Here is a 24,855-nt window from a genome sequence, read left to right as displayed (position 1 = left end):
AAGAGGTGGAGGAAGAGGAGGTAGCTGTTGAGGTGGCAGAGTAGGAGTCATAGGCCTTGAGGGCGAGTAGGTCCTCGAGTAATCAGAGTCCGGAGACCTAAGAACTCTCCTCTTCTTATGAGCAGGCCTCGAAGAGGATGCTCTGGAGGTAGACTCTCCTGAGGAGGAACGCTGGCTCCGCCGCGACCGGGAACTCTCTGATGAAGAGACGCTCACTGCGCTAGACCACGTCCGGGGAGCAGACTTCCTCTTCGACGTCGACTTTTCCTTCCTTGACGTAAATCTCCTCGACGTGGCTCTCCTTGACGTACATCTCTGTGACGTCGATCTCCGTGACGGCGATCTTCGTGACGTCGATCTTTGTAACATCAATCTTCATCTCCTCAACGTCGATCTTCGTGTCGACGTTGTAGGCAAACAGCGGTGTCGCCTCGACGGCGAGCACCTGCCTCAACACAACGACAATGGCGTGTTGACGCCTGTGAAGTCCTCGACATCGACCTCGTCCAAGGTCTCGACGTCCTACCCCTCGACGCCGCTTCGCCCAGAGCGGTGGGTCGACAGGGAACAGATGGTAGTCCTACCTCTCGACGCCGACGTTGAAGCCCTCGACGTCGACCGGTACCGGTGCAGTTTCTGGGCCTGTTCTTGACTGGGAGCCCCCCAGAGGCTGATGCACCGGCAGAGGATGAGGATAGAGTCCCTCCATACCCAGAGGTCCCACCTGCTTCTTGATGTCTCCTCTGCTCCAGGCCTTGGAGATGAATCTTCTGCCTGTCACGCAGGGTGCTTCTGGAGAAAGAATTGCAAATATCACAGGAGTCAGGGACATAGGTAACAGGCAAACAGAGTATGCACACTCTGTGGGGGTCAGACTTGGCCTTCTTCCTACCACACTAAGGGCACTTGTCGAATAAGGCTGGCATTTTGACAAGATAGAGGTGGTAAAACTGGTCAAAAAAGACAGCAACTCAAAGAGGAAGACCCCAGACGTCGAGTGAAACACAAATCTCACTGGAAAATATCCAAAAATTGAAGATATATCCAAAAAGGTAGAGCTCAATGCTCCAGGGTCCTGCTAGCAGGAGCCGGAAAAATGAACTGAAAGTAACTTCCCTGTGGCTGTGCATCATGGAATACCGAGGGTCTCTAAATTGTTCCTTAAAGGCACAGTATCTCTTTTCCAAAAACATAATGGCAGCCTATGAGACTTGTCTGACCAACCCTTCCTCTCTATCATGACAAAGGATTTTTGTGAAGGCGAGTTTCTCTAAGTGCGAAACTCTGTAAAATGTGTAAATATATTATTTAGCTATCCTTTTTCATTTCAGGATGAAGTGCTGGCCAATGTAGCCTGGTTGATGTTAGGCGGCATTATTTGTCTTCGATTTTCTCTTAAGTGTCTATGCAGGACTGCAGAAGACGACAACTTAAGAGAATATTTTGATTGCTCCGGGGTCCACGCGCATGGGCGGGACTGTTCACAAGATTATGACTATACACAGAGATCCCCTACTACAGAACGGTTCCTCCCTCGTGCACAGGCGTAGAGACACCTTCTGCCTTGTGCGCAGTAAACCAAACCATCGAGGATCCTTATAGGAGACTCAACACCTTCTACCTTTTAGCATACACCAAGCCATTGAGGACCCTTATAGGAAACTCGACACCGTCTGCCTTGGGCACAATACACCAAGACATCGAGGATCCTTATAGGAAACTCGACACCTTCTGCCTTATTCACAATACACCCAAGCCACCAAAGACCCTTATAGGAGACTCAACACCTCCTGCCTGGTGTGCAATACACCAAGCCATCAAAGACCCTTATAGGAGACTCTACACCTTCTGCCTTGTGCGCAATACACCAAGCCATCGAGGACCCTTATAGGAGACTCAACACCTTCTGCCTTATGCACAATACACCGAGCCATCGAGGACACTTATAGGAGACTCAACATCTTCCGCCTTGTGCACAATACACCAAGCCAATGAGGACCCTAATAGGAGTCTCAACACTTTCTGCCTTGTGCACAATACACCAAGCCATCGAGGACCCTTATAGGAGACTCAACCCATCCTTCCCTGTGTGCAATACACCAAGCCATCGAGGACTCTTATAGGAGACTCAACACCTTCTGCCTTGTGCATGACACACCAAGCCATCAAGAACCCTTATAGGAGCCTCAACACCTAGGAGGGCAGTAAGCACTATATAATTAGTGATAAGCCACCAGTGGCGGCTCCTCTGTTGGGGTGTTTGGGCACCGCCTCCCTGCTTTTTCGCCGTGCGAGAAGGCAGAAACAAATGGTAGTTATTGCTGTAATAACTACCATTTGTTTCTTCCTTCTCGCACGGCGAGAAAGCAGAAGTTCCTGGTTGGGGGTGGGCGGTCCTGGTCGAGGGCAGGGGGGAGTGGCTTGCCCCCTGTTGTTAATACTGACTGCTTGGAGCCTGAGGCCGCCCAAAGAGTCATTATGAACAACAGTGGACAAGCCACTCCCCCCTGCCCTCGAGTAACACCACCCACACTCCCTGTTCTCTCTGTATGAAAATGAAAATGACGCTGGCGGGGCAGCGGCCTCACCAATCACAGGGCTGTGGTGGAGGGGGAGGGTGGCTGCCTGCCGCCTTCCTGATGACGTGCACAGTGCTGCAGGAATTGAAAACTAGGACGGCGGGAGTCTCTGGACGGTAAGTTTACTTTATTTTATTTTTTTCCATTAAACCCCTACCGCCTCCCCTCCATCCCTTCCGCGGCGCGACGACCCCACGACCCCATTTCCACCCCCACCCGCCTGTAATGCCGGCCGTGACTGGAGTTAACGCAGTTGTGGCGTTGTCACATTTGTGTTGCCGCACCTGTGGTGTGTAAGTAAACGTAAGGCGGGAGAAATGGGCCCTTTTGTGCGGATGGGGAGGCGGGTGTATGCAGTGAGGCCCACGTGAGAAGTGTTTCACAGCCTCTTGCAGGGTTTGTCGGGGCTTTCACCCACCGAACCTGTAGTTCCTCCGGGGGATTAAACACAGACCTGAGATGACAGCCCCTATGCCGTGCACCCACCCATGCTCTCTCTCCAAATGATGAACCCACAGAGGCAGGCGCTGTCAGGCACGTTCCGGCACAGTCGGGCTCCGTGATGCTCTGTCTAAAGCAGTGAGGCACAGCGAGGCACAGTCAGGTGCAGTGAAGCACAGCCAGGTGCAGTGAGGCACAGTCCGGTGCAGCGAGGCGCAGTCAGGAGCAGAGAGGCACAGTCAGGGGCAGCGAGGCACAGTCAGGTGCAGTGAAGCACAGTCAGGTGCAGTAAAGCACAGTCAGGTGCAGTGAGGCACAGTCAGGTGCAGTGAGGCACAGTCCAGTGCAGCGATGAGCAGCGAGGCACAGTCAGGAGCAGCGAGGTACAGTCAGGAGCAGTAAGGCCCACGTTTCTAAACTGCATCCCAAGGTCTGATTTAACAAGGTTATCTTTTAAATTTCCTGAACTCTGAGATACATCAAGGCATTGTCTGTACTGAGCATTTTGAAAGCAGGAAACCTTAAATGAAGGTGTCTTCTAACTAACCAGCACCGATCCACTGAGAAATACATGCATTTAAATGTAGGGTTTGTATTTGTTGCCAATGAGCCATTCAATCACCCGCCATTTATCTGCTCTTCTGCAGTGTTAAAAAGGGAGCCTCAAAACACAGCGAGCTCAGTGGATGGCATACGAATTACGAATGAGAAATGCAAATATGAACTAATCAAGGAAAACGCTCACGTAGCCAGAAGCCGTTTAGGGCCTAGATGATTTCGAGCTAATCTGTTTGTCTGCGTGTGGGTGCTGCTGGCATGAAGGGCGTCCGGTAATTGGCGCTCAATCTAAGCAGCCATCAGATTTAAGGGTTCAAGTTCCACCACTGAAGGCACGGTGTTGTCAGGTTGATCCTTTTGTGTCAGTAGTTCCCAGTTCTGTCCCGGTCTGGCTTGTCCCCGAGGTACTATGTGGGCTTGTTTACCTTGGCCTGGAGCGTTGTTGGTACTTCTTGTCCCAGTCCGTTTTCTGGGGCCTGTGGGACGTCTGCACACAGTGTGGCAGACTTAATTTTTTTTTTTTACGGGGAGGGATGCTTTCTTTTTTGCAAGGCTGAAGGTCTGCAGTGCATTCCTTTGGCCGGGGTGGGCTTGGCCTGTGGCTGGGGCTGAGTTCACCTGGCCAGAGGTTTGCTTTATCATGAGCCCGAGATCAGCATAGCTCTCGGGCCTTGGCTCTGTGCTCCTCTGCCGATAGAGTGGTTGTCGACGGTGACTAGAGGTGCAGTAGTAGTTGTTTGGGGTCCCTGGCATGTGTATGAGGCATTGCAGGGTGTTGGTTGGATCTGTCAGTGAATTTGGCAGCTCGCTGCTTCCTAAATCTAATTTCTGTCGGCACAGACACCTCTCGAAAAATCGCTCTGCCCTTTCTCTGTGCCTCTTGAACTGCAAGGGGTTTTAGCATTGTCTATATTTTATTACGTGGCAATAGGTGTTCCTTTAGCTGCAATCCTTCAAGTAGCCTGTTCTAAGATGTGTGAACAGGGCTGGTGCACATTGAACCTGCTCTCCTTAACAGGAGTGCTTTCAAAGGGGTTGCGCAGGCAGTGCGCTCCAAGGAGTCAAAGAGCCTCTTGGTGATGTGCTGGTTTTGTGCCCCCGTAGCAGGCGAGGCACCTTTCTTACTCATGGGACTTGGCTTACTCGTCGGGCTACATTAGCAGCTGACAACAAGCTCCAGGACCTGGCTGTGGGTCCCCCACTTAGCTAGCAGCCAGCCCTGCATACTTCAGTCTCACAAGTCAGTATCCGAGGTTTATAAAATAACGTGGTACACTAACCTCATAGTGAGCCACACCCCTTAGTGGAGGGGTGTGGCTCACTGGTTAGAGGCGGCAGACCCGGAAGCAGAGAATAGCCCGGGACCAGGGTTCAATTCCCGACGCGGCAGGGTCGTGGACCAGGGTCAGCGGACTCGATAATTCTCGCCTCGGTGTGTACTCTAACCAGGGATCACACTCGGCAACTCTGGGCATTAGCTTGCCTCATCTCTACAACAGCTACCCCCCCCCCCCCCCCCCAATTCGCCGGGGATGGAGTAGTTTCTGTCCTGTAACTCCAGTTCTGTAGTAGGGGTATCTCTGTTATAGTCATAATCTAGTGAATAGTCCCGCCCATGTGCGTGGACCCCGGAGCAATCAAAAACAATCTCTTAAAGTGTCGAAAAATGCAGAACTGCACAGACACTTAAGAGAGAATTGAAGACAGATCATGCAGGCTATATCCACAGGCTACACTGTCCAGTACTTCAACTAGAAATTCCACCAAAAATCTCCACAAAACAGCAAAGTCTGTACTGATTTCCCTTGCTTCAGCAGCAAAACCCTCTGGAATGATAGAGAGGAGGACCTGGACAGACAAGCCCCATAGGCTGCCATTATGTGGCTCAGAACAGGATACTGTGCCTTTAAGAGAACCTTCCAGAACTTCACAGTATCCCAGAATGTACTGCAGGTCCCTTTTACTTTCAGTTCTTTTTGAACCCATAACACGCCAGACCTGTAGCATTCCTTACATGAATATCTCTCTCCACTGGGGAGGCGGGAGTGCGCTTATGACTATAACAGAGATACCCCTACTACAGAACTGGAGTTACAGGACAGAAACTACTACTTCTGTAGTAGGGGATCTCTGTGTATAGTCATAATCTAGTGAATAGAATGGCAAGCCCATCCCCACACCAAAGCGGCGGTGGAGAAAAGAGAAATAAAACCACTACTGTGCGAACAGATTTCGCAGCGAAGCCTGCCAAACCTGAGCGTCTGCCCTGCCATCAGTGTCCAGACAGTAATGCTTAGCAAAGGTATGGACCGACCTCCAAGTGGCCGCTTTGCAGATTTCTGCAATAGGAACATTACGAAGCAAAGCAGTCGTGGCAGCTGTGCCCCTGGTGGAATGAGCCTTAGGTTTACCCCCTAAGGTCTTATTAGCCTTCTGGTAACACAATTGTATACAGGACACAATCCACCTTGAGATGGACTGTTTAGAGGTAGCACGACCGGTCCTGACTAATCCATAATTGATAAACAATTGGTCTGACCTACGAATATCTTTGGTTTTATCCAGATAAAATTTCAACACCCTCCTAACATCCAGGGAATGCAGGGACCTTTCCGCTGGAGAGGAAGGATTCTGAAAAAACGTAGGCAAAGTTGTAGTCTGGTTGACATGAAAATCCGAAATCACCTTAGGAAGAAGCTTAGGGTGAGTACGCATCACAACCTTAGCAGCATGAAATACAGTATAAGGTTCTTGGCAACACAACGCCTGAATTTCACTCACCCTGCGGGCCGATGTAATGGCCACGAGGAACGCCGCCTTCCAGGACAGGTGCTGCAACGAAGCCTTCTGAATAGGTTCAAAAGGCTCCTTCATCAATCTGGACAGCACCACATTCAATTCCCATGAAGGTGAAGGAAGCCTGACAGGAGGGAATACTTTCTTCAAGCCTTCCAAAAAATCTTTGATCACAGGGATCTGGAAGAAGGAAGTCTGTGAAGGGCATTTCCTGTAGGCAGTCAATGCAGCGAGATGAACCTTAATGGAATGGACATTAAGGCCAGACTGCGCCAGATGTAGAAGATATGGAAGGATGACATCTTCCTTACATGTCATCGGTCATAGTTCTTGGACTTGCACCAGATGCAAAACCTCTTCCACTTGTAAGCATAAGAAGTCCTAGTGGAAGGTCGCTTAGCCTCCTTCAGTATGTCCATGCAATCTTCTAGGAGATTTAGATGGCCATATTGCACTATCTCAGGAGCCATGCCGCCAAACTCAAAGACGAGAGGTTGGGATGCAACATCTGCCCCCGAACTTCGTGAGAAGGTCCGGCCTGCACGGCAGCCGCATGTGAGGAAGGAGAGACCGGTGAAGCAGGTCCGTGAACCACCACTGCATGGGCCATTCCGGGGCAATCAGGATCATCCGCTCCCTGGACTGGGACAGCTTGATGAGCACCGCCGGAATCAGGGGAATGGGTGGAAAAGCGTACAGAAAGCTGTTCGACCAGTTGATCCATAATGCATTCCCCAGTGTCCCCTGCTGGTAGTACCTGGAGGCGAAGTCTCGACATTTGCTGTTTTCGGCGGTGGCGAACAGATCAACTTCTGGAGTTCCCCACCTTGCGAAGACTTCTCCTAGTACTTCATCGTTATGACCCATGTAGGAGAGTAGGGTCTGCTATTATTATTATTATTATTATTATAATTAAGTTTCTAAAGCGCTCAGCTACCCGTAGGTTTCCCGGCGCTAAAACCAAAAGGTGAGGGGGGAAAGTCAGAAGAGAACTATTAGATGTTGAATAGCCAGGTTTTTACCTGTCTGCGGAACCTAAGGTAGTTGGATTCAGTTCGTGTCTGATGGGGGAGAGAGTTCCAGAGTGAGGGGGCCAGCCAGGCAAAAGATCGGCCACCCATTCTGGCTTTTTTAATTCTAGGAACTGAAAGTAAGTGTTGGTTAGAAGATCGTAAATTGCGAGGGGGATGGTATAGTTGTGCCAAGGGGTTGAGATAAGGTGGAGCTAGACCAGAATTTATTCTGTGAATGATGCAAAGGGCCTTAAATTTTGTCCGATTTTCAATTCGGAGCCAGTGCAGGGAGCGAAGGGCATTGGAGGTTGAGGAAATGTTAGGTAATTTGCAGAGGAGTCGCACAGCCATGTTCTGGACTGTCTGTAATTTACGCGTCACCTCTTTACTGGCTCCCAGAAGAAGGATGTTCCCGTAGTCCAGTCTCGAGGTGATAAGGGCCTGGACCACAGTTTTCTGAGTGTCCAATGGAAGCATCCAAATGATTTTTCGCAACCATTTGATGATAGTGATGCAAGTGGATGAAGTTTTGACCACATGGTTCTTCATAGATAGTTGATCGTCAAAAATGACACCGAGGTTGCGAGCTGTTTTGGATGGGGTAGGTAAAGGGCCCATTTGAACAGGCCATTGCCGAGGTCCCCATAAGGTGGTGTTGTGACCGAACAGAAGAACCTCTGTTTTTCCCCCGTTTAGTTGCAGTTTATTGTCCAACATCCAGGCTGCGATGTTGCTCAGTCCTGTACAGAGGGAAGAGGAGGGGGAGTGAGAGTCAGAGGAAAGGGAGTAGATAACCTGGGTATCATCGGCGTACGAGTAAATAGTGAGCCCAGATTGCTCAGCAATAGTAGCCAAAGGTCTGACGTACAAATTGAATAGCAAGGGGCTCAAGATGGAACCCTGCGGCACCCCGTACGCCGATGTGAAGGTTTGAGAAGCAGAGGATGAGGAGAAAACTTGAAAGGTGCGATCTGAAAGAAAGCTAACAAACCAGTTGAGAGCTGTGCCGATGATCCCAGATGATCTGAGGGCATTGATAAGGATGGGATGGGAAACCGTATCAAATGCGGCACTCAGATCAAGTAAAATGAGTGCCACGGTTTCCCCCTTATCAACTCGGCATCGGATGTTTTCGGAGACCCCTAGCAGAGTGGATTCAGTCGAGAAGCCACGTCTGAACCCGGATTGAGATGGATGTAATAATCCACTTGCTTCAACGTGGGTTGACAGTTGGGAGTTGATGTGTTTTTCCATGATTTTAGAAAGCACCGGAAGAAGTGAGATTGGGCGAAAATTAGATGGAATGCTAGGGTCTGCATTAGTCTTTTTTAACAGGGGCAATATCATTGCATGTTTCCATGCAGGGGGTACTGAAGCTGTTTTAAGGGAGGTATTGAGAAGATCTACAATAAGTGCAAGAGAGGAATGATCCAGTCTGTTTAGTATATGGGGAGGAAGGGGGTCCAGTGGAGAACCGGATTTAATTTTGCAAATAATGTCAGAGAGAGTCGTAATGTTAAATGGCTCCCACGTATCGATCGAGAGAGAGGCAGGAGAACTGGTTTCTCGGGGAATTCTGGAATCACAGATGATCATAGGTTCAGGGGGAGTGGAAGGGATTAGTTGACCTGAAGTAAGAGACAGGTCATCTAGTGTCAGCTGTTCAGAAAGTGGGATAGGGGCGGGTAAGTAAGACAGCGAGGGAGAGGGGACAGGTTTCTCAAAATTGGAGTAGATGGTATCTATTTTGGCTATAAAAAATTCGGCCAATGAATTACATTGTGCAGTATCTAAGCATGGTGGTTTAGGTTGACATAATGCACCTGATAGACTCTGTACTACCTTAAAGAGAGCTTTAGGGCGGTTTTGTGCTTCGAGGATGGTTATGTTAACATGTTCAACTTTAGCATTTTTGCATAAAGAGTGGTATTTAGATAGAGCAGCTTTGTAGATTTGCTTGGAACCAGGATCGTATTTTATTCGCCATTTGCGCTCAAGATTTTTACAAATAGTTTTTTCTATTTTTAAGGCAGCTGTGAACCATGGTGCGGGCGGATGGTGAAGATTATGTTTTTGCATGCGTTGGGGTAGGCATGCATCTGCAGCCTTTGCTAGCCAGGCGTTAATAACCTCAGCATCTTCAGTACAAATACCTTCCATGTGAGGTCTAGTGTTCTCAAGATAGAGATTGAATTCATTCATGTCTAGTTTGTTCCAGTTTCTAGAAGGTCTGGATTCAGTTGGTTTAGGAGGGATATTGAGTTGGCGACCAATGGTAATGGTGAAGTTTACCATAAAGTGGTCAGACCATAAGATTGGTAGTGAGGTCTCACAATCAATAGTTTCTAGATTGGAGAAAATGGGGTCCAGAAGGTGTCCTGCAATATGCGTGGGACCCGAATTATGTAGGGTGATATTTAATGCAGCCAGGTCCTGTAGAAGGTTGCTACTAATGGAGCAACAGGGATCATTAAGATGTAGGTTGAGATCACCAAGAATTGAAAAGTTAGTGGAATTCTGGATAAAAGGTGCTATGTGCTCAGGAAGAGTGGTGGCCCATGCACTCGCTGATCCGGGGGGGCGATAAATAAGCAATCCGGAAAAGGTAAAATTGGGAGACAGCGAAAGCTTAAAGAGACCAGCCTCACAGTTAGGCAGTACAATGTCTTCCCATTTGCAAGTGTACCGTCTGTTGTAAACTATAGCTATTCCTCCGCCATCTCTCAATGTTCTGTTTTTTCCGACATAGGTATAATCATCAGGGAGAGCAGCAGCAATGTCTGGGCCGGAATGGTCTTTTAGCCATGTCTCAGTGAGGAATAAAGCTGCAGGTTCCTCCGAGACAAGGAGGTCAAATATTTCCCTCTTATGTTTCACTAAGGATCTGCAGTTTAGGCTAATCATTGTCCGAGTTGAAGAAGGGTCTGTAAATATGGGTTTGGAACATGCAGGAGGGAAGTCGGATGAAGCTATATTGGTTAGGGAGGGAAGGGAAGTAAGGGGAAGGTAACAGGCTGGACAAATGGAAGGGACGTGGGAAGGATTCAATATAGTGCAATAAGTACAGGGTGGTGACCTGAACTTAAGCAGAGTTTCCCTAGAGTAGGTATGTAGCGGACCAGAGGGTGACAGGCCAGGAGTCCTAGCCCCTAGTCCCGGCCTGTCGCGGACGGGCGCAGACGGGCTTGCCTTAGGCGCGCCTTCGGCGCGCAAACGGCGCGCCCGCTGCGCTCGTCCGCTGCACTTTCTGAAGTTGCACATTAATGTATGAGCCTGTGGGGACGGGGGGGAGGCGTGGCCTAAAAGTGGGCGTGGCCAGCGGCCTCGGCAGAGGTGAAGGCGGGAGGAACAGGGTCAAGGTGGGTCACATGACAGCGCTGGCGCCGCTGCAAGGCACCCAAATGCAAACAAAAGTGAAGATTTAAAAGCACAAGTAAAATACAATTAGTAGCTTCTCCCGGCTTTTCGCCTCAAGAGATTTGGTCTTAGCGAAGGGCTAGCAGTCAGCGCTTATGAATCCTCGAGGGCGGAGGGGGCGTGGCCTAAAAATGGGCGTGGCCAGCGGCCTCGGTGGAGGTGAAGGCGGGAGGAACAGGGTCAAGGTGGGTCACATGACAGCGCTGGCGCCGCTGCAAGGCACCCAAATGCAAACAAAAGTGAAGATTTAAAAGCACAAGTAAAATACAATTAGTAGCTTCTCCCGGCTTTTCGCCTCAAGAGATTTGGTCTTAGCGAAGGGCTAGCAGTCAGCGCTTATGAATCCTCGAGGGCAAAGGGGGCGTGGCCTAAATGTGGGCGTGGCCAGCGGCCTCGGCGGAGGTGAAGGCGGGAGGAACAGGGTCAAGGTGGGTCACATGACAGCGCTGGCGCCGCTGCAAGGCACCCAAATGCAAACAAAAGTGAAGATTTAAAAGCACAAGTAAAATACAATTAGTAGCTTCTCCCGGCTTTTCGCCTCAAGAGATTTGGTCTATATCCTATGGTCACCCCAAATTTTTGCTTTTTGCTTCACTGGTTTCTGACTTAATGTGGCTGTGGGCCTGCTAATCAGACCCACAGCCTGCTGTTCTCTCTCTAAATTACTGCCAATGCACTCTAGGTGCATTACGAATTGGAACTGGTTCACCTTATGAGCCCCTGTATAAGTGCACCCTAGGTGCCCAGGGCATAGGTGTATCCAAGGCCTACCAGGGGCTGCAGCATGTATTGTGCCACCCCTGGCCTGGCCTCCATATTTGACACAACTGGCTGATCACTCAGCTGGGGTAAGTCGGTGTAACCACCTCTTACTTAGGTACAGTATGTCTGTGCCTAACCCTAAACTGGACACATATGTTCCTATCAGCCACTCCTATGGAAGGCCTCATCAATCCTGGAGGCAGAGTGCTTGGAAATATGTGAGATGGTGCTCTGGCATGAGCTGAGCCTGTCTGCAGCTGTCGGGAACCACTCCCTAAGCTGTTCCGGGATATTGCCATACCATATACTCTTAAGTGCATTATAATCCTCGCGGTTAAATGCTATCTTTGGTTTGGCTTTATCAAAACATGTCGAGTAAGGTGTCATACGAATTGGAATACTATCCCCTCGCCAATTCTGGCGACGGGGATAGCATTCCACCCTTCTAGAGGGATACGACATGTGTGTAACCTCAACCCCGGTTAAAGTTAAACAGAGCCTCAGCTTCACAAAATGGACGCTGCCACCACAGACACAAGTCTGGCCTCCTGCTGCTGACCGAAACTCGGCAGATGGTGGCCTGGACAAAGGGTTTCCTGCCTTGGGAGGTGCGAGCACCACCCCAGACAGGATTTTGTGTATTGGGTAGGACAGGGCTGAATAGAATCAGACATGCCCGGGGCACACAAGGTGTCCCCGTGCATAGGCCAGCCCAAACCGGTTCTGGGGCCTTCCAGCCCCAGTCCTGGCGCGGAGCTGGACAAAGGAAAGGGGGTGTAACCGCCCCCCTTCCTGGTTCCTCCCAGAGGAGGGACCTAGTAGGTGATCCACCCCCTAGATTGGGAATAAGAGGGGGAGCAGTGCCATTGCACAGCAGATCATCCTGAAATCAACTTTAAACAAAGAAGAAGACTGGACTTCGACATTCTGCTGCACAGAAGACTGAAGAGAATCTCCCTTGTGGCCTAGGAGTGGCCACCCTGTGAACACAGGTACCAACCAGCGACCCGACGTCTGCTTTGCCGCCGCCTCCCGCCGGAGACCGAGCCCAGAGCCCGACAAGAACCAGACTCCCAGACCTCTCAGAGCCCGATCCACAGTCCCTGCAAAGAAGGGACCCGTGGAGGCACCGAGTGACGTGGGACCGGACCTCTTGGAAGACACTCGAACAGCTGACTGCGCAGCTTCTGAGGCATCCTCGATGTTGTGCTTTGGGGATTGAGAACCCCCACCACCGAGCAGCCCTTGCACCGAAGATCAGCCCTCCAGCATCTCCACGATCTGCGTGGGGCCCTTTTGCATTGTGCCACTCGACGCGCCATCCCGGCCACTAGCCACGTGGTCAGCGGCCATCTTGGCGACGAACCCGAAGATTTACACAGCAGGTCTGGTTGCTCCAGACCTACCCAAGCTCCTGTAAAAAGGAGCACCCGCTCTGACCTTGCTGGTCCGAGTGTTAAGCATCTTTCACTTTCTGCCTGGCTTGCCTTTGCCAAGGCCTGTTTGCTCCGATCGAGGTGCCGACACCGCCAACAGCGAGAAGCCTGCGTGGGACAGCTCGTGACCGACTCCTGGACGTCCTCGACCCCGGGTATCCACGTGGCTGCAGAAAGAAGCTACCCGACAACGCCTGTTTGCACCCGACATCGCCTGGTTCCAATCTGGTTCCACGGTAGTCACTGGCTAGTGACTTTGAACATTGTCCCCTCTGCTTTCAGGTCTTCACATCTTCAGATCCACCCTTGGATCCACCGGAACTCTTCTCATCGAGCCGCCTGCAGCATCTTCAGCTCCAAGCACCATCGACCAGCGTGACGAAACCCGACACTACTTCGACCCTGTGCACCCGCTTCCTGTGGGTGAGGTAACTCAGCTCCGCCGGTGCTCCTGCACTGGTACACATCCCAAGGGCCTGTGTTTTAAGTTTCAGCTCCGTAGGTCACTCGGAAGGTTCCTAACTTTCTAACTTTGTGCTTTTTACGCACCATAGACTTTGTATTGAGAAGTGCGTGCACTTTGAACACTGCACCCGAGTCCCGTGGGCCTTTCCCGACTTAGTTAACTCCAGTCTCGAATAGCTCCAGCGATTCCCAAGGCCCTAGGCCTCTTCACTTTCCTATTGGTATCTCTTATACCACTTTCTTAGTATATGGTTTAGGTGGCCCCTAGGGCTCATCCATATTGTGCAACTTTTGTGTATTTTAAACTGTCTTGTGATTTAACGCTTGTGCTTCTGTGCTCATAAAGAGTCCAGGGGATTTTAATAGTTAATAAATCAATATATATTTTCAATATATACCTGTGTGGTGTCCCTTTCATTTGGTATTCAAGGGGGTTGTGTATGGTATAACAGCTGGCTTCACATGCCTTTCAGAGTTTAGCCTAAGACTGCTTTGTCCACGTTACCACTAGGATAACTGGTCTACAAGGTTGAATTACAACCATCATCATAAGGGTTGCTTGGCATGGTACAAAGTGATCACTAATAATTAGTGAGCATTATATACCAGGCCAACTTCTCACATTGGTGGCAGCGGTGGGATCTGAGCTTGCTGTTGTTTTACCATTACAATCTTTGAGATTATCATTTGAAAGATCATACAGGTACCTGCTAGGTACATATAAAACAAGACTAATATACTTAAGTTCTACTGAACTTAGTTGTTGTAGAGCAAAGGGAGTAGCACACCCTAGCTACAACTACTAGATAGGTTTAGTAGGTAAACACCAGTGTAGGTAGATTGCAACACATCCACCCACACTAGAGCAATGTCTGGAGCAGAGGGTTCCACTGGGAATGTCTCTGTTGAGAGTGACCCTCCAAGGGCACCATCCAAATTTGCTATTTTTTCCTTTAAGGAATTAAGACAGCTTTGTGTCTTAAGGGGTCTGAAGACAGGGCCTTCCCCTACTACAGACCACCTAAGAGAGCTCTTAGACCAGTCTGAGACTCTAAAGCCCTCTAAGGCAAACCCCACAGGGGATGCTGAAGGAGGCCATCCTTCAGAGGATGACACTGTAGACACCCCTGCCCCTATCATCCTGGTAGATGAGGAAGCCTCCACCAATGGAGCTCCTCAAGTAGATGTAGAGGAAGAGGAAGAGGAAGAGGAGGAGGTGGAAAGCAGTGAGTCAGATGATGACAGAAATAGTCAGGTGCTGGTCGGTAGACTGAACCAGGCTAACTTAAGCTTGCTTGGGAATGAATCAGGTAACGACCCATTCAGACCCCCAGGTGGACTTAACCAGGAGCTTAGGAGGAGAAGGACTCACTCAGGTGACTCTGACAACTCCCATGCTTCTAGAGGTTCTCATGGTCACTCCAGAAGAAGGATGACTAGCCCTCAGAGAAGGGAACATGAGACCAAATTGAGAGAATCTCAAATTAGAGAGGCTGAATTGAGAGTCCAGAGACAAGAGTTAGAGATTGCCCTGGCCCAAGAGAAACTTGCTAGAGCAAGACAGCCTAGAGAGAGTGGGGTAATAGAACCCACTGGTGGCAGCAATATCCACAAGGATAAAGACAGGTCTTTTGATAATAGAAACCTGAGTAAGATTGTGCCCCCCTACAAAGCTGGGGATGACATCCATAAATGGATTACTGCAATGGAGAGAGCCTGCAGAGTACAGCAGATCCCTCAGGAGCAGTGGGCAGCAATATTGTGGCTCTCCTTTGAAGGTAGAGGCCGAGACAGACTCCTCACAGTTAGTGATGGGGATTCTAGAAACTACCTGGTCCTGAAGAGTGCTCTGATTGATGGGTTAGGCTTAACCACTGAACAGTACAGGTTAATGTTCAGAGATACCCAGAAGACACAGACTCAGGACTGGTCTGAATTTGTTGAGTGTGCCACTAAGGCTCTGGAGGGATGGTTGCTGGGAAGCAAGGTTACAGACTATGAAGGATTGTATAATTTGCTGATGAGAGAACAAATTTTAAATAATTGTCAGAACCAGCAGTTGCATCAACATTTGGTTGACTCAGATTTGACCTCTCCCCAAGAATTGGGAAAGAGGGCAGATAAATGGGTAAGAACCAGAGTTAAGCAAAAGAACCAGAACCAGAACCAGGGTGGTGACCAGAAGAAAACAGACCAGAAGGGTGGGGAGCAGAAAGCTAAAGACCAGAAGTCTTCAACAGGGCCCCAAACTGAGACAGAGGGTGGGTCCCAAACTTCCAAGAAGAAGAAGAAAGAAGGTCAGAAGAAACCCTGGTGTAAAACTTGTAAAAACACCTCTCACTGGACAAGTGAGTGTAAAAAGGGTGGAGCCCCCAGCACTGCAGCCCCTAAGGCACCTGCACCCACTAGTACAGTTAGCAGTGCTGGTCCTCAAGCCAAGGGTTTAGTGGGTATCACTTTGGGAACTGAAGGAGATTCTGACCTAGTCAGAACCCTTACACAGGCTGTTCTGGTTTGTGAAGGGGACATAGATTTGACCCCTGACATAAGTCCCAGTAACCTGGGCAAATACAGACAGACACCTTTGATTAACAACAAAGTGGCTCAAGCTTACAGGGACACATGTGCCAGTGTCACTATGGTGACACCTAACTTTGTGGACCCTGGACAATACATGCCAGGCGATGATTACCTGGTGACTAATGCCAGCAATGTCACTACTACACATAGTGTGGCACTTGTTAACTTTTCCTGGGGAGGGGTAACTGGCCTAAAGAAAGTTGTGGTTAGTGCTGATCTCCCAGTAGAATGTTTGTTGGGCAATGACCTGGAGAACTCTCTATGGTCAGAAGTTGAGTACAGGACTCATGCAGAGATGTTAGGGATATCATCACATGTCCTTGCTGTGACCAGGTCACAGGCCAAAAAGTGCCTCTCTGAACCTCAGGTCTTGGATCCTGGAACAATGGACCAAGTACCTCCCAAGAAGAAGAACAGGAGGGTTAAGGCTGCGCCTTCCCAACTGCCTACAAGTGAGGATCAGGCTTCACAGGAAACTGATCTTGAGACCCCTGAAGGAACTGTCCCTGAAGAACTTGAACCTGATCAGGTTGAGTTTCTGGGGACAGGGGGACCTTCTAGGGCAGACTTGGGGCAGGCTCAGTTAACCTGTCCTTCTCTTGAACCCCTCAGACAGCAGGCTGCTGCTGAGGCTGCTGGGAATGCTCAAGGTGCCCATAAAGTATATTGGGACGATGGACTCCTTTATTCAGAGGCTAGAGACCCCAAGCCTGGTGCTACCAGGAGGTTGGTTATACCTCTGCAATTTAGGGGCTTCCTACTCACCTTGGCCCATGATATTCCTTTAGCAGGACACCTAGGCCAGAACAAGACTTGGGACAGGCTTGTCCCTCACTTTCACTGGCCTCACATGTCTGAAGACACCAAGGAGTTTTGTCGCTCCTGTGAAACCTGCCAAGCCAGTGGTAAAGCAGGTGGAACAACAAAGGCCCCCCTGATACCACTACCTGTGGTGGGGGTTCCCTTTGAAAGAGTGGGGATTGATATTGTTGGTCCAATGGATCCCCCTACAGCATCTGGGCACAGATTCATACTGGTGGTAGTGGATCATGCCACCAGGTACCCAGAGGCAATTCCCCTTAGGACCACAACAGCTCCTGTTGTGGCCAGGGCCTTACTTGGAGTTTTCTCCAGAGTGGGGTTTCCTAAGGAGGTAATATCAGATAGAGGTGCCAACTTCGTGTCTGGATATTTGACAGCTATGTGGAAGGAATGTGGTGTCAACTACAAGTTCACCACTCCTTATCACCCACAATGCAATGGGCTTGTTGAGAGATTTAACAAGACCCTAAAGGGCATGATTAAAGGATTACCTGAAAAGCTCAGGCGAAGATGGGACATCCTTCTGCCCTGCCTTTTGTTCGCTTACAGAGAGGTCCCTCAAAAGGGGGTTGGCTTCAGCCCATTTGAATTGTTGTTTGGGCACCCTGTAAGAGGACCCCTGTGTCTAGTGAAGGAAGGATGGGAGTTACCTCTCAAAAAGCCTAAACAGGACATAGTGGACTATGTACTTGGTCTCCGCTCCAGGATGGCAGAGTACATGGAAAAGGCATCTAGAAAACCTTGAGGCTAGCCAAGAATTACAAAAAGCTTGGCATGACCAAAAGGCTGTCCTTGTTGAATTTCAGCCTGGACAGAAGGTATGGGTGTTGGAGCCAGTGGCCCCAGCAGCACTCCAAGACAAATGGTCTGGACCCCATACAATTCTGGAAAAGAAGGGAGAGGTTACCTACTTGGTGGACCTAGGAACTCCCAGGAGCCCCCACAGGGTGCTCCATGTGAACAGATTGAAGGCATATGTCAGCAGGGCAGACATGGGCTTGCTCATGGCTACAGATGAGGGACAGGAGGAAGAGAGTGACCCTCTCCCAGACCTGCTCACTCAGAACCCTGAGGATGGCTCAGTTGATGGTGTGGCCTTAGGTGGCAGCCTCACTGAACATCAGCAACATGACTGCAGACAAGTTCTACAGGCATACAGGCATATGTTCTCATTGACACCCAGTCAGACTAACTGGTGTACACATGTGGTGGACACTGGTGACAGTCTTCCTGTAAAGAGCAAGATTTACAGGCAACCTGACCACGTCAGGGACTGTATAAAGACTGAGGTGCAAAAGATGCTGGAATTAGGTGTCATTGAGCCTTCAGAGAGCCCCTGGGCTAGCCCAGTGGTTCTGGTCCCCAAACCTCACACCAAAGATGGCAAGAGAGAGATGAGGTTCTGTGTGGATTACAGAGGACTCAATGCTGTCACCAGGACAGATGCACACCCTATTCCAAGGGCAGATGAGCTCATTGACAAGTTGGCTTCTGCCAAATATTTGAGCACATTTGACTTGACAGCTGGCTACTGGCAAATCAGGTTAGCTGAGGAGTCTAAAGCCAAGACAGCATTTTCTACCCCTAGTGGGCATTATCAGTTTGTGGTGATGCCCTTTGGTTTGAAAAATGCACCTGCCACCTTCCAAAGGTTGGTGAATCAAGTCCTCACTGGGTTGGATGACTTTTGTGCAGCTTATCTGGACGATATTGCTGTCTTTAGCTCCACCTGGGAGGATCACCTGGTCCACCTGAAGGAAGTGCTTGAGGCTCTGCAGAAGGCAGGCCTCACTATCAAGGCAACAAAGTGCCAGATAGGGCAGAGCAAGGTTGTATACCTGGGCCACCTTGTAGGTGGGGGCCAAGTTCAACCACTGGAGAGTAAGATCCAGACCATCAAGGACTGGTCCCCTCCAACTACCCAGACTCAGGTCAGAGCTTTCTTGGGCCTGACGGGGTACTACAGGAAGTTTGTTAAGAACTATGGGTCCATTGTGACTCCTCTTAATGATCTGACATCCAAGAAGATGCCCAAAAAGGTTCAGTGGACAGAAATCTGTCAAAAGGCATTTGATGACCTGAAGAAGGCCATGTGCTCTGCACCTATCCTGAAGAGTCCTGACTACTCAAGAGAGTTCATTGTCCAAACAGATGCTTCTGAGTTGGGAGTGGGAGCAGTGCTTTCACAGCTTAATGTAGATGGCCAGGACCAGCCCATTGCTTTCATTAGCAGAAGGCTGACCCCCAGAGAGAAACGTTGGTCAGCTATAGAGAGGGAGGCCTTTGCTGTGGTGTGGGCCCTGAAGAAGTTGAGGCCATACTTATTTGGTACTCACTTCAAGATTCAGACCGACCATAAGCCCCTCCTATGGCTTAATCAGATGAAGGGTGAAAACCCCAAACTACTCAGGTGGTCCATTTCCCTACAGGGGATGGACTTTACAGTGGAGCACCGCCCAGGGACTGACCATGGCAACGCAGATGGTCTCTCCAGGTACTTCCACTTAGAACATGAAGACACAACTGGTCAAGGTTAGTCTAATGTCCCTGCGTTTGGGGGGGGGGTTATGTAGGAGAGTAGGGTCTGCTATCCTATGGTCACCCCAAATTTTTGCTTTTTGCTTCACTGGTTTCTGACTTAATGTGGCTGTGGGCCTGCTAATCAGACCCACAGCCTGCTGTTCTCTCTCTAAATTACTGCCAATGCACTCTAGGTGCATTACGAATTGGAACTGGTTCACCTTATGAGCCCCTGTATAAGTGCACCCTAGGTGCCCAGGGCATAGGTGTATCCAAGGCCTACCAGGGGCTGCAGCATGTATTGTGCCACCCCTGGCCTGGCCTCCATATTTGACACAACTGGCTGATCACTCAGCTGGGGTAAGTCGGTGTAACCACCTCTTACTTAGGTACAGTATGTCTGTGCCTAACCCTAAACTGGACACATATGTTCCTATCAGCCACTCCTATGGAAGGCCTCATCAATCCTGGAGGCAGAGTGCTTGGAAATATGTGAGATGGTGCTCTGGCATGAGCTGAGCCTGTCTGCAGCTGTCGGGAACCACTCCCTAAGCTGTTCTGGGATATTGCCATACCATATACTCTTAAGTGCATTATAATCCTCGCGGTTAAATGCTATCTTTGGTTTGGCTTTATCAAAACATGTCGAGTAAGGTGTCATACGAATTGGAATACTATCCCCTCGCCAATTCTGGCGACGGGGATAGCATTCCACCCTTCTAGAGGGATACGACATGTGTGTAACCTCAACCCCGGTTAAAGTTAAACAGAGCCTCAGCTTCACAAAATGGACGCTGCCACCACAGACACAAGTCTGGCCTCCTGCTGCTGACCGAAACTCGGCAGATGGTGGCCTGGACAAAGGGTTTCCTGCCTTGGGAGGTGCGAGCACCACCCCAGACAGGATTTTGTGTATTGGGTAGGACAGGGCTGAATAGAATCAGACATGCCCGGGGCACACAAGGTGTCCCCGTGCATAGGCCAGCCCAAACCGGTTCGGGGGCCTTCCAGCCCCAGTCCTGGCGCGGAGCTGGACAAAGGAAAGGGGGTGTAACCGCCCCCCTTCCTGGTTCCTCCCAGAGGAGGGACCTAGTAGGTGATCCACCCCCTAGATTGGGAATAAGAGGGGGAGCAGTGCCATTGCACAGCAGATCATCCTGAAATCAACTTTAAACAAAGAAGAAGACTGGACTTCGACATTCTGCTGCACAGAAGACTGAAGAGAATCTCCCTTGTGGCCTAGGAGTGGCCACCCTGTGAACACAGGTACCAACCAGCGACCCGACGTCTGCTTTGCCGCCGCCTCCCGCCGGAGACCGAGCCCAGAGCCCGACAAGAACCAGACTCCCAGACCTCTCAGAGCCCGATCCACAGTCCCTGCAAAGAAGGGACCCGTGGAGGCACCGAGTGACGTGGGACCGGACCTCTTGGAAGACACTCGAACAGCTGACTGCGCAGCTTCTGAGGCATCCTCGATGTTGTGCTTTGGGGATTGAGAACCCCCACCACCGAGCAGCCCTTGCACCGAAGATCAGCCCTCCAGCATCTCTACGATCTGCGTGGGGCCCTTTTGCATTGTGCCACTCGACGCGCCATCCCGGCCACTAGCCACGTGGTCAGCGGCCATCTTGGCGACGAACCCGAAGATTTACACAGCAGGTCTGGTTGCTCCAGACCTACCCAAGCTCCTGTAAAAAGGAGCACCCGCTCTGACCTTGCTGGTCCGAGTGTTAAGCATCTTTCACTTTCTGCCTGGCTTGCCTTTGCCAAGGCCTGTTTGCTCCGATCGAGGTGCCGACACCGCCAACAGCGAGAAGCCTGCGTGGGACAGCTCGTGACCGACTCCTGGACGTCCTCGACCCCGGGTATCCACGTGGCTGCAGAAAGAAGCTACCCGACAACGCCTGTTTGCACCCGACATCGCCTGGTTCCAATCTGGTTCCACGGTAGTCACTGGCTAGTGACTTTGAACATTGTCCCCTCTGCTTTCAGGTCTTAACATCTTCAGATCCACCCTTGGATCCACCGGAACTCTTCTCATCGAGCCGCCTGCAGCATCTTCAGCTCCAAGCACCATCGACCAGCGTGACGAAACCCGACACTACTTCGACCCTGTGCACCCGCTTCCTGTGGGTGAGGTAACTCAGCTCCGCCGGTGCTCCTGCACTGGTACACATCCCAAGGGCCTGTGTTTTAAGTTTCAGCTCCGTAGGTCACTCGGAAGGTTCCTAACTTTCTAACTTTGTGCTTTTTACGCACCATAGACTTTGTATTGAGAAGTGCGTGCACTTTGAACACTGCACCCGAGTCCCGTGGGCCTTTCCCGACTTAGTTAACTCCAGTCTCGAATAGCTCCAGCGATTCCCAAGGCCCTAGGCCTCTTCACTTTCCTATTGGTATCTCTTATACCACTTTCTTAGTATATGGTTTAGGTGGCCCCTAGGGCTCATCCATATTGTGCAACTTTTGTGTATTTTAAACTGTCTTGTGATTTAACGCTTGTGCTTCTATGCTCATAAAGAGTCCAGGGGATTTTAATAGTTAATAAATCAATATATATTTTCAATATATATCTGTGTGGTGTCCCTTTCATTTGGTATTCAAGGGGGTTGTGTATGGTATAACAGCTGGCTTCACATGCCTTTCAGAGTTTAGCCTAAGACTGCTTTGTCCACGTTACCACTAGGATAACTGGTCTACAAGGTTGAATTACAACCATCATCATAAGGGTTGCTTGGCATGGTACAAAGTGATCACTAATAATTAGTGAGCATTATATACCAGGCCAACTTCTCACAACCCATTCGTGGTTTTCCTGAATCAGTCTGCTCAGCGCGTCTGCCTGAATATTCTGCACACCTGGCAGATGTGTAGCCGTTATCGTCAGTCCTCGGGCCAGAAGCCAATGCCAGATCGCCTGCGCCTCCTGCGACAGAATGCGTGATCTAGAGCCCTCCTGCTTGTTGAGGTAATACATCGTGGTCGTATTTATTATTATTTATTATTTATTTATTATTATTATTAATAAGTTTGTAAAGCGCACGGCTACCTCCAACGGGGGTGTCCTGGCGCTATAGACTGCAAGCTATATTGGAATAAGCTACTTATGAGATAGTGAACAACCAAGTTTTCAGTTTGCTTCGGAACAATGGTTCAGAATCAACAAACCTAAGATCCAGTGGGAGGTTGTTCCAAAGGTTAGCTGTTACTACGCCGAACGCTCTGCCACCACTTCTGGCACGACTGAATCTGGGCACCACCAGGAGGCGTAGACTGTGCGATCTCAGAGACCTGACAGACTGGGACAGTTTAAGTCTCTTTCTCAAATATCCTGGGCCTAACCCATTAAGGGCACGGAAAGCAAAAATCAAAGCCTTAAACTGAATGCGACGGGAAATGGGAAGCCAGTGCAGCTTCTTCCGAAGTGATGCAACCGAATGACGAAAAGGAATGTTGCCAATCAGTCTCGCTGCGGCATTTTGAACTATTTGCAAGCGTTCAATTTGGTACTAGGGGGCGCCCGCATAGAGACTGTTGGCATAATCTAAATGCGATGTAATCAGGGCATGGACAATGGTTTTGCGGGAATCCAATGGGAGGTATGGAAAGATCTTCCTGATCATAAGCAGTTTGCAGAAGCAAACTGCTGTGACCTTATTAATTTGTGATTTGCAGGATAATGCATTATCAAATTGAAAGCCCAAATTTCGAGCTGTCTGGACTGGAACCGGAGGAGGATTAAGTACAGTTGGCCACCACTGAATGGCAGGCAGCGCGGTTTTCTGATTAAAAAATAAAACCTCAGTTTTATCGGTATTCAGTTTAAGGTGATTAGAGGTCATCCAGGAGCAGATATTGCAGAGGCAGTGGCGAAAATTGATGAAATTGGTGTCAGAATGATCTCTAAATGAAAACACAAGCTGAGTATCATCAGCGTAGGAGATCACTCTGACCCCCCAAGATTCCACCACCTCAGCCAGCGGAGCGAGATAGACATTGAAGAACAAAGGGCTCAAAGCAGAGCCCTGAGGCACTCCGCAAAAAAGAGGTTTACCCTCCGATTCAAAAGGTCGAAGAAAGACCTTCTGAGTCCGACCTGTAAGGAAAGATCTAATCCAAGTCAACACAGTACCTCCAATTCCCATCTGACCTAACCGATCCAACAGTATCTCATGAGATACTGTGTCGAAAGCGGCAGATAGGTCGAGGAGGACCAACATGGCCTCCTCGCCCCTATCCACACACTCACGAATTGTCTCCGATACCTCTAAAAGAGCGGTCTCGGTACTAAAGCCTGTTCTGAATCCAGACTGCGAGTCGTGTAACAGCTGGTTGGCTTCCAGGTAGTCTGACAATTGTTTCTGGGCAGCCTTTTCCAGGATTTTAGCTGGCTTAGGGAGGAGGGAAATTGGACGGTAGTTACAGAATTGCAAGGGGTCCGCATCAGCTTTCGTCGTATTGTCCGTCTGTACAAGCAGAGAGTTGGTCTGGAAGGACGGATGAAAGGCCTTCAGCGCCAAGTGAACAGCTCTGAGTTCCAGGAAAATGATGTGGTACGTGGACTCCGTCGGGGACCACGTCCCTTGAATCTGTAGGTCTCCGGAGTGCGCTCCCCAGCCCTGGAGAGAAGCATCCGTCACGATAGTCTGAGTGGGAATGTCCTTGTGGAAGGGAACCTCTGAGGAGATTCGCCGCTGAACACCACCACTTCAGAGACTGAAGAGCATGCAGAGACAGTCGTATCTTGTCGTCCCAAGAACCTCTCCTCTGATCCCATTGATCCTCCAAACACTCCTGCAGCGGTCTCATGTGCAGCCGCGCATGTGGCGTTGGGAAGATGCAAGAGGCCATCGATCCCAGTAGAGAAGACACCGTCCTCACTGTTGTAGACGGAGTGGTCATAAGAGCCTGAGTCTTCCGAAGGAGTGATAACTGTCGCTCCTCCGAAGGAGACACGCTTGCTGACAGCGTATTGATGGTGGCCCCCAAGTACTGAATGCACTGGACCGGAGTCGGGACAGACTTGGACATGTTGATGTGCAACCCCAGCTTGTTCAGGAGAACGCACGTCTTCTAGAAGTGCGCTTGAGCTTCCGAGAAGGAGGAGGCCTTGATCAACCAATCGTCCAGGTACGGGTAGACAAACACCTTGTTCTTCCTCAGGTGTGCTGCTACCACTGCCATGCACTTCGAGAAAGTTCTGGGCGCAGACTTCAGCCCGAAAGGAAGTACTGTGTACTGATAGTGATTGGTGCCGACTTAAAATCGCAGGAACTACCTGTGTTTGTGTGCAATGGGCACATGGAAGTACGTATCCTGTAGGTCTATTGCACATAGCCAGTCTCCCTGTTGCAACTGAGGAAAAATCTGATGCAACGACAGCATGCAAAACTTTTCTCTGCGAATCCACTTGTTTGCCTGTCGCAAGTCCAGAATGGGCCTGAACTCGTTCTTGTCCTTCTTGCG

General features: G+C 50.0%; 1 pseudogene; it reads right to left on the bottom strand.

Moving 5' to 3' along the window:
* Window positions 1-220: 220 nt before the first annotated feature.
* Window positions 221-24,855, bottom strand: part of LOC147710009 (major histocompatibility complex class I-related protein 1-like) — a 36,582-nt pseudogene continuing 11,947 nt past the window's right edge.

This window comes from Lissotriton vulgaris, chromosome 5, assembly GCF_964263255.1.
Source record: "Lissotriton vulgaris chromosome 5, aLisVul1.2, whole genome shotgun sequence".
Classification (NCBI taxonomy): Eukaryota; Metazoa; Chordata; class Amphibia; order Caudata; family Salamandridae; genus Lissotriton; species Lissotriton vulgaris.
Note: the sequence above shows the minus strand (reverse complement) of the source record. Positions and strands in the feature narration are given on the sequence as shown.